Genomic DNA, 11,528 nt, shown 5'->3' with positions numbered 1-11,528 from the left:
ACAAACAGACAAAAATTCTGAAAACTGTTGGAACGTGTTCTGTTATCGATTCTAAGTATCCCCAGCCAATTTTTTTTCGAATATCTTCCATGTACAGACTTTCGACCCTCTTCCGCTTTATTATATGTATAGATATATAGTTTCCAGACCATATACTAAACCTAAAAATAATATTTTGTGTCATCCTAGGTATTTGCTTAGGTAGAAATTTAGGTATTTCTTTTTTCAATCAGCATTCTGTAAAAAAAATATTCGAGACGAAATTCTTTGTTTCCCTGTAAAGGCAAAGTGGCTTCCGACGTACACACGCATTTTGTGTCATTTTCATCCACGGGTATAATGGCATTTAATAAATACCTAATATTGATCCTAAAACGCCTAAAAAAATATTAGAGTCGGTAAGTGAAGTGTTGTACTTTACAGAACATTGTTATATGTTATTCAAACAAATCTGTGTCAAATTCATCCACCGCTTTTATTTAAAAAAAAATTTTTTCTTATTAACACCCTGTATCTGCCACAAAAAAAATTTCATATTATTAAGTTTACGTCTACAATATTATAATACCACATTGAGACATCATTCATAATTTGGGTCATTTTGATCCACGGTTTTTTTACTATCTGGCAAAATAAAACTCAATTGAGCAAGAAGGGCGTGCGCGGGGAAGGGTACCTACGCGGGTGGGGTGCTTATTATACTTGCCGCAATATCAGCTGGCGACTGAGATCTTAATACTATCTCCTTTACCCTTGTTAATGTATAGATATATAGTTTCCAGACCATATACTAAACCTAAAAATAATATTTTGTGTCATCCTAGGTATTTGCTTAGGTAGAAATTTAGGTATTTCTTTTTTCAATCAGCATTCTGTAAAAAAAATATTCGAGACGAAATTCTTTGTTTCCCTGTAAAGGCAAAGTGGCTTCCGACGTACACACGCATTTTGTGTCATTTTCATCCACGGGTATAATGGCATTTAATAAATACCTAATATTGATCCTAAAACGCCTAAAAAAATATTAGAGTCGGTAAGTGAAGTGTTGTACTTTACAGAACATTGTTATATGTTATTCAAACAAATCTGTGTCAAATTCATCCACCGCTTTTATTTAAAAAAAAATTTTTTCTTATTAACACCCTGTATCTGCCACAAAAAAAAAATCATATTATTAAGTTTACGTCTACAATATTATAATACCACATTGAGACATCATTCATAATTTGGGTCATTTTGATCCACGGTTTTTTTACTATCTGGCAAAATAAAACTCAATTGAGCAAGAAGGGCGTGCGCGGGGAAGGGTACCTACGCGGGTGGGGTGCTTATTATACTTGCCGCAATATCAGCTGGCGACTGAGATCTTAATACTATCTCCTTTACCCTTGTTAAGACCAACCAAGAGATGGCATTATGAGCTGTCTCGCCACTTAGTTTTGCGATACAGTGGATTTATTTCATTCGGAGGCATAATTACATTGTCTTATCAATCTTACCGTAGTAGGTATATAAATATAATTAAAAATAAACTGTAGGCTGCACTCCTCATACTGACCAACATTTGTGACGTTCCTAATCAAAAGGTACCACTTTCTCTGACAGGTTATTTGTATAAAGATATAATCAAATTTCGTCTTTATGGTAAACGACAAAGTGGTACCTACCTTTTGATTGAGAATGTCACATCAGCGACTTAAAAATTACTTTTGTTTCGATTTTTAGTAGACTTTTTAAGTTTATTTTAAGACGCAATTTATTATGATTTTTGTTATGTTTAAGCGTGGCAAGCAACATTAATTACATTGATGATGATGTTCATTAAATACAATATTTTTTCATACTATACTGAACTGTCACCCTATACATGAGAATGAACAGCGCCCTCTTGACAATGATCATATATTACTGGTCAGGCTTTAATATGTGTCATAATTTAGTAAAGTCCCCTTTGTGGATTCTAAGTTTCCGAGTTACAGCAGTTTAGTGAAAGCGTTTTTTTTTTTAAATATAAATTAAGGGTTGAATAAAGAGGAAAGAAAATTTGATTATTTTTGCGCTACGACGCACGGTTTAGGAGATACAGCCCTATAAAGTTTTTTTTATTGTTTTTTTCTTTTTTACATTGTGTTTTTTGTATATTACTTTGGGGTTTCATAAAGGGGAACGAAAATTTAATTATTTTTGCGCTACGACGCATGGTTTAGGAGATCAAGCCCTATAAAAAAAAACTTTTTTTTTGCGTTTTTTTTTTGTATAAATTAATGGTTACATAAAGGGGACCGAAAAGTTGATTATTTTTGCGCTACGACGCACGGTTTAGGAGATACAGCCCTATATAGATTATTTTCTTTTTCTTTTTTACGTTTTTAAATCTTAATTAAGGGCTTCTTAAGGGGAACGAAAATTTGATTATTTTTCGCTACCATGCACGGTTTAGGAGATACATCCCTAAAGTTTTTTTTGTTGTTTTTTTTTTTTCTTTTTTTTGTCATTGCGTTTTTTGTTATTTTTTTTCAAAAATCAAAATCAAAATTTATTTATTTGTAAACATAGGTTAAATATAGTTCTTATACAATAATTTATGTTTCACTATGTTTTGCCATTTGGCATACAAATATAAACAAGAAGAGATGGAGCATGCACTAATTATAACAGATTTCAAACGAAAGTAATATGTTAAATGTCAAACAAATTAAGAGTGTACTAAATTGAAAATTAAATTAATTGAATTATAAACTAAGAGTGTACTTAAAACTAAAACAACTTAAATTCAAAATATGTCGAGTAAATATTCCATTATCGAATAGTATGCTTTTTGTACCAAAAAGTCATACAGGCATTTCTTAAATTCAGTTACATTATCTATTGCAATAATATGTTTTGGCAACTTATTGTATATTTTGGGTGCCATCCCAAAGATACTTTTAGCAAGCAAAGCCGAGTTCACGGATTGGATGTAAATTTTTTCGCATCTGCGAGCACTTTTAAACATTGAAAATTGATCGATGTTGTTTTTAATGTAAACCGCAGTTTCAAAAATGTATAGACATGGCAGGGTTAGTATATTGAACCTAATGAAATGTGGTTTACAGGTTTCCATTAATTGTAATCTACAAACTGATCTTAAACATTTTTTTTGCGCCTTAAAAGCAGCCTCGCGATCAGTGGAATTTCCCCAGAACATGACACCATATCTCAGTGTTGATGTTACGTATGCATGGTAGGCAGTCAGTAAAGCAGACTCGTTGACTCTTTTACTTAGATTATACAATGCATAAGAAAATCTGCTAAGCTTATTGCATACAATTTCAATTTGATTTTTCCACGTCAACTTATGGTCTAAACTTAATCCCAAAAATTTTGTAATGTCCGTTTCATCAATAATGTTATCTTTATATGTCACAGTTAGATCGGGCAATTTGTCTAGTCTTTGTTTAAAATTCATAATTTTTGTTTTAGTCAAATTAATACGTAAATTGTTTCTGTTTAGCCATTCTATTACTGTTCCAAGTGTCTTGTTTATGTCAATTTGTAATGCATGTGGGTCTGAATCTGAGAATACAATTGTACAGTCATCTGCAAAGAGGACCATGGGGTGATCTATAGCTAGTGGCAAGTCATTGATATAGATAATAAAAAGCAATGGGCCAAGTACACTGCCTTGAGGCACGCCAAATTTTATTTCTTTGAAATCAGATGACACAAGCTGCTCTGTTTTTGATTTTGTACATATCTTATTAATTGTTGCCTACGTCCAGTTAAATACGATTTTAGAAGTTCATTGACATTGCCGCGTACGCCATAATTATATAACTTATTTAACAAGATATTGGGATCGACAAAATCGAACGCTTTGGACATGTCCATGTACAGAGCGCAAACCGGTTTCTTTTTATCCATGTCAGTCATAATTCCATGTAGTAAGCTGTAAATCGCCATATTTATAGACTTGTTTTTCCGAAATCCATATTGTTCTATTGCAAACAATTTATAAGTTTCAAAATATTGATATAGACTATTATAAATAACCTTTTCTATGATTTTGGAAAAAATTGACAGAAGTGCTATTGGTCTATAATTGTCCATACATTCTTTGTCACCCTTTTTAAAAAGTGGTCGTACTACTGCAATCTTTAGCATTTCCGGGAATTTGCCGTATTCAATGCATAGATTTGTGATGTAGCAAATAAGTGGTGATATTATATGAGCAACTTTTTTTACGACTTTACAAGATACTCCATCGTGGCCAGTGCTATTCGTGTTTTTTAAAGAATTAATAATTGTGTAAATGTCATGGGGGTCAGTGGGTCTCATAAAAATAGAATTAGGATATGTATATGTCAAGGTATTATTATTAGGTATAGTTACTGGATCTAAATTATTATTTGACGTCACGTGATCTACAAAATGTGAATTGAAATTTTGTGCAATGTCTTTTGTGTCATTTATTCGTCTACCGCCACACTGAATGTGTGTAATGTTCTCTCTTAAGCAAGGAGATTTTGATTTTTTTATGACATTCCAAGTAGCTTTGGATTTATTTACAGAATTTTTAATGTAGTAGTCATTCTGTGATTTTTGGGTAAGTAGTATAATTTTTTTAAGTCTATTGGAATACGTTTTTAAATAAGTTTTGTTACATGTGTTAGGCGATAATCTATATTTCCAAAGTAATTCCCTTTTTTTCCTGCAGCATTTCCTTATTCCATTCGTTATCCACCTAGGTTTTCTGGCTGTTGATATCTTGATTTTGACATACGGAAAGCAAAGATTATAAAATAACTGAAAATGATTCATAAAGTGATTATAAGCTTCGTTGGGGTCATTAGTCATGTATACGTCATTGAAGTTTAGGTTTTCTAGACATTCAACAAATTTTGCAACGTTTTCTGTACTATAATCCCTTTTCCTTATAAACCAGAATGGTAAGACATAGGTTTTTTTGACTGGACATTTTAAAATCTGGGCTGTGTGATCAGAGATCGCCAAATCAATAACTTTGGTTTTCCCACCTCGTATATTATGTAGGATGTTATCGATACAAGTATTACTTTGTAGCCGAGTCGGTTCTGATATCCCTTGTTTAAGATTATAGCTCATTATTAAATTCCTAAAATCTAAAGAGTGAGTAGTTTTTTTGAGCATGTCAATATTAAAATCGCCACATACAACAACTTTCTTATTACCATTAAGACATATCTTAGATAAAATATAGTTTAATGTGTTAAAAAATATGTTTATAGTATATTTATCGTATTTTGGAATTCTGTATATGCAAATTATGACAATACGATGTTCCGTTAGTTCTATAGCCGAACATTCAACGACATTCGAAATGGAAGAAGACAGAATTTCATGTAAAACTGTGTACTTATGATTATTTTTAACTAGAATACACGATCCGCCATTTCTGTTATCTCTTGAGTAAAGTGTAGCTAAGTTATAGTTCGTAATAGATAGTTGGTCTTCGTCTCCTGGCTTCATATTATGTTCTGTTATGCATATAACATCAATTTGTTCGTCCGAGTTCTTCAAATCTTCGAGGTGTACACTTAGAGTGTCAGCTTTATGAATTAAGCCATTAATATTCTGATGTAATATAGATATGTTGTTATACACGAAAAAGATCGTTAGGCATGGAGAAGCTTTTCTGACTTTTTTCGTCCTCGCAGTCTATAGTGCCCGCCTGTGGGCGTTCTTGAGTCTGATTGTCATGTAGTTTTGCAGGACTTTCTTTTGTATTCTGCGTGGTTGGCAGTTTGAATTCTGATCCGTTAATGAATAATCGATTGTTTCTCATTTCTCAAGTTACTTTGGGGTTTCATAAAAGGGAATGAAAATTTTATTATTTTTGCGCTACGACGCACGGTTTAGGAGATACAGCCCTAAAATGATTTTTTTCTCTTTTTCTTTTTTCGTTTTTAAATCTTAATTAAAAATTAAGATTAAATTCTTAAAGGGGAACGGATATTGATTATTTTTGCGCTACGATGCACGGTTTAGGTGATACAGCCCTATAAAGTTTTTTTGTTATTATTTTTTTCTTTCTTTTTCTTGTGTTTTTGTATATTATTTTGGGGCTTCATAAAGGGGAACGAAAATTTTATTATTTTTGCGCTACGACGCATGGTTTAGGAGATACAGCTCTATAAAGATTTTTTTTTTAAATTTTGCGTTTTTTTTTTAAATATAAATTATGGGTTGCATAAAGGGGAACGAAAATTTTATTATTTTTGCGCCACCACGCACGGTTTAGGAGATATTATATCTATATATATATAGCTATAATAGCTCTATAAAGTTTTTTTTCCTGGTTTTTTTTTAAGTTTTAATTAAGGATTTCTTAAAGGGGAACGAAAATTTGATTATTTTTGTGCTACGATGCACGGTTTAGGAGATGCAGCCCTATAAAGATTTTTTTGTTGTTTTTTTTCTTTTTTGCGTTTTTAAATCTTAATTAGGGGCTTCTTAAAGGGGAGCGCAAATTTGATTATTTTTGCGCTACGATGCACGATATAGGAGATACAGCTAATACAGCCCTATAAAGATTTTGTTCTTTTTTTTTTTCATTGTATTTTTCATGTATTACTTTTGGGTTACATAAAGGGGAACGAAAATTTTATTATTTTTGCGCTACGACGCATGGTTTAGGAGATACAGTCCTATATATTTTTTTACAATGCATGTACTCGAAAAGTGCGTTTCCTACGGAGCCATATAGTGCGGAAAGTACTGCTTTTCCGCACTAGTGCTTTTTTTTTTTCAATTTTTTTTTACAGTACATATGGTGCTACTTTCTCGCACTAGTGCGGAAAAGAGCACTTACCGTGCATATGTCGAAAGTTTAAAGGGCCATATGTACTGTAAAACGTACGATACACGTGCGAATAGGTAATTCGCAACTCGTGTCGATTTAAAACACTCCTTTTAATAATTAAACTTATTTGCCATGACATGTTTTTTTATTTACTCGCACAATGCAAAGTAAAACATTGTATGATACACGTGCGTAAAGATGATTTCCGCACTTGTTGCATAAATAGCAATTTTTTTTATCAAAGAATGAAAGAAAGTCACGGTATTAATAACCAAATTTTACTTTAGTGGTACCTTTTCCCTATCACTGTCACAAATGTATGTGGCGTTCACGTAAACGCGATATTTTTAAGATTTCCCTGCGCAATGTTGCCAGCTCGCTCGCAAATCAAACATGTACTTACAGTTCTTTTGCATAATGGTGACATTGTACAATATCTATGAGTTTTAAATAGGTAAAAGATAATTCGACGCATTCTTTGCTTGCTTGTTGCTTGTTGTTGTGTTGTTTGCGTAACTTCTTTGAATAAGTTGCGTTAATTTGGCGCACAGGCGAAGTAAACATGCGTTGCGTACGGCAGGGTCACGCCGCGGCCCCACCCTGCACGGCCTCCGTTGCCCATTCAGACCGCCCGCTAGCTTCGTTTGAACGCAAATAATATTTTTGTAATATTTGTTTATGCAGTGGATGCAAGTGACACAAATTCATACATCTTATTTATCCCGCATTTCAAATTAATAAGATGTAAACTCTAATATCTTTAATATTCTTTTGTAACGGTGACAGCCTGTTACAACAAAATCATCAAATATCTTATGAAGCTATGCCTTAATAAGACACAAAATCATTTAATGGACCTATTTAAACGATTAAATTCGACCTAAGTAAATTTTTTTAACTCTAATTTTTTTTTGTGTCATTTAGAATATTATGACATAGTATCAGATTGCAGTGGACGTAATTGACACAAACTATGTTTTCACACTAAAAACACTATCCTAAATGCAACACAGTTACATGTTTTCTCTCGAATATTTTTTTCTCCAAGATAATTCAAAATAAAAAATAATTACCACAAAATAACAAATTACTAGAAAAGCAAATTATATATATGACACAAAACAAAATGTAAGATTTACATCTTATCAAAGTATTCATAAGCGAAAACAGAATTGACTTTAATATTTTTATAACCTAGGGGTCAAAATATAGCCAGCGGTACAGGTCTAACGGTTTAATCTTTACATGAAACAATTATAAGCGGGTGAATTTTGCTTTCAAAGATTTTTCTTTATAAGATATTAGACAGCTGTCATTTTATTTTAATATACTCACATTTTTTGCCAGTTATGACCACATGATACACGACAGGAAAAAATAAAATAGGTTAAGATGGGATGTAAAATTTCGTTTTAACAAAAAAAACCGGCCAAGTGCGAGTCGGACTCGCGCACGAAGTGTTCCGTACCATTACGGAAAAAAACAGAAAAAAAATCACGTTTGTTGTATGGGAGCCCAATTTAAATATTTATATTATTCTGTTTTTAGTATTTGTTGTTATAGCGGCACAGAAATACATCATCTGTGAAAATTTCAACTGTCTAGCTATCACGGTTCATGAGATACAGCCTGGTGACAGACAGACAGACGGACAGACGGACAGCGGAGTCTTAGTAATAGGGTCCCGTTTTTACCCTTTGGGTACGGAACCCTAAAAAGAGTGAGCAGGATCAGTGAATTTGAATACCTGCTACCTATTTTGATATTGCTACGGATGACCGAGTTACGTGGTTCTGTTTGCTTACATTATTTTAAGGCCCAGTAAGTTCGTGTTTTTCTCACACTATCACTGAGTGTAAGCGTGAGCGAGATGGATGTGCATGCTCGGGACCGCCAATATCATGTTTTTCAATTTTAATTTGTTGTAAGTTTTTAATCCGACCCGATCCTTTTGTGAATTCTTATTATTAAGTTTGACATATCTATAATGATTCAATGTTTTTAAGAATAATAATAACTACATCAATAAATTGCTCTGATATTTAGATTAAGGTAATATTTAAAACTTGACAATTTAAAAGTGCTTGTTGCTAGGCCTATTTGAATAAAGAATATATTGACTTTGACTAAAAAGAAAAAAGTAATCGCTGAGTTCCCTCAAGAATAAAATTGCGCATTTTTAGAAGCTATTTTCATCATCACCATCATTCGCTTGCCCTTGTCCCATTCACTTGGGGTCGGCGCAGCATGTCTATTTCTTCCATACCTCTCTGTCACCCGTCATCTCTCATCATTCACTTGCGTTCGTTTCATATCATCTCTCACACAGTCCATCCACCTTTTACTCGGTTTTCCTCTCGTCGTACCTCCGTCCACATTCATTCATTAGAAGTTATTTTCATATTTTTAGCATATAAACTGTTAGTGAGACCAAGATAAGTCTACTATAAGTTACTACAGATGATCCTGTCGTTTGAATTTCTCCATCATTCCATAAAAATGCATCTAAGACGTCCTGCAATCTATTATTCGGTCCGCCTGTAGGTACACTAGCCTGCGCCATCTCAGGTATTCCGTGGGTAAATGGTTTATTCCTTTACACCCTCAGATCAGGTTGAGACCGCTTAACAGATCTGCGCTGGAGCGAAAACTATTTAGGAGTATTCCAGCGTAGCAAAACCGTCTCGTGTGATGCGGAAGGGTCCTGGATTTTCCCCAGGCTACCATCCCCCGCTCCTACTGCTCTAATTGCCCTAGTGCACAGCCCAAGTCAGGTTCAAAACAAAAAAAAAGTAAATGATCTCAACTCAGTAACCATTTATAAGCATAAGACATGTAACCTATGTGTATCAAAATTATGCCAAACCTACGGAACCTATCCATTATCTTCGCATTACCTGTCAAAGGTTCATATTCATACACGAATTCCTTTCACTTTTCGAGCACCAAGTTCAATGACTCTCGTAATTTGTATGACCTGTAGCTGCGATTTTACGACAGCTTAATTGACTTCAAAATACTTGAATATGAGTGAAAGTTATTTTAATTAAAGGTTTTTTTAGTTACTGTAATCTTGAGTTAAAGATTTACTCTAGCAGTAATTATAACTAAACTTAGAGGCTTGTTATAATGGTGATGAAGGAAAGACGAACTGACTTTCTATATAATTTATTCTTATAATATATTTGTGGAGCTCAGTCTCAACACTTGTACAGCGACGCCATCTTGGGTAGAAGAGAGAGTTGCCATAGATAACACTAAATGTCAAACTAAACTAGTGATGTTATTACCAACCTAACATCCCTTTCCTTAAGTTTATATTATAATTACATTGATGACCAGTCTCTTATTTAACTCATCTTTACAACATGTTATGTTAAAGTCTTTCAGTTACCTAAGTATTAACAATTAAATAATCTTCACATTTAAACATGACAGTCTGTTCCTTTAACTGGTCTCTATGGTCATTACTAAAATCAATGTATTTATGTTTATAGTTAACAATAAAATATTCTACAAATTATGATACAGTCTTTTCATTAACTGGTCTTTACAGTTACACAATTTAGTTTACATTTTATGAAATAGCTTAATTGCAAAACTACATTTACATTCAGTTGACTTAATTAAATTATATTATATCTAAATTTCCGTTATATAACGCTTTGGAGGTTTAACAATACGTCCTGATCTCGTCACTCTGTGATCAGTTATTACTGGTGCTGGAGTACCCGTCTCCTGTCTTGCCTCTGCCACTTCCATACTTCTTTCCCTTCGTGGTGAGCAAGATCGCATGGGAGACGATTGTGTCAAGTCACTATTCAAGATACTATAGTTATGAATAAGATGAATCCTATTTCTTACATAAGTTACATCATTACTAGTTTTTATCACATATGACCTATTATTACTTAACCGTTTAACAATTACAGCCTTTTCCCAAGTACTGTGTGGATTTTTCTTATAATAAACCTGGTCTCCTGGATACAAAATGGACATTGATTTAGCATTCCTATTATAATATCTAGACATATCTTCATTATTTTTAACAGCTGATTGTTTGTATTCCTTAAATGTCACAGCTTTAGGTCTGAGTTTGTTAAAGTTTACTGGTATCTTACTTCTTAATTTTCTAGACATTAATAACTCAGCCGGTGATAACATATGATTTTTAGCTGTATTTCTATACTGTAATAATGCTAAGTAAGGATCTGATCCATCTTCCTTACATTTTTTGAACATATTTTTTAAAATTTTCACAGCACTTTCAATTTGGCCATTAGAGTTTGAATGATAAGGAGCTGTTACTATATGTTCTATGTCCCATTCATATAGAAATGATTTAAATTCTGATGACTGAAAGGGAGGACCACCATCTGACACTAATGTCATAGGTATCCCATGTCTGGCAAATATTGACTTTAAATTTATTATGACATTTTGAGCCGTACTATTATTTTTTAACAATGCTGTCTCTATGTACTTTGAGTAATAATCAGTTACTACAATGTAGGTTAAGTTATCAAAGTGCATTAGATCAATGCCAACTCTTTGCCAAGGATATTTGCTAATTTCATAGTTTTTTAAGGGTTCCTTTTGATTACATGGCTTGAACTTGGCACAGGTGTCATATTGTTCCACTACATTTTTTATATCAGCAGACATGTTAGACCAATATAATGAATCTCTAGCTAATCTTAGACACTTA

The sequence above is a fragment of the Cydia strobilella genome, chromosome 20 (assembly GCF_947568885.1).
Source record: "Cydia strobilella chromosome 20, ilCydStro3.1, whole genome shotgun sequence".
NCBI lineage: Eukaryota > Metazoa > Arthropoda > Insecta > Lepidoptera > Tortricidae > Cydia > Cydia strobilella.
This window is presented reverse-complemented; position numbering follows the sequence as displayed.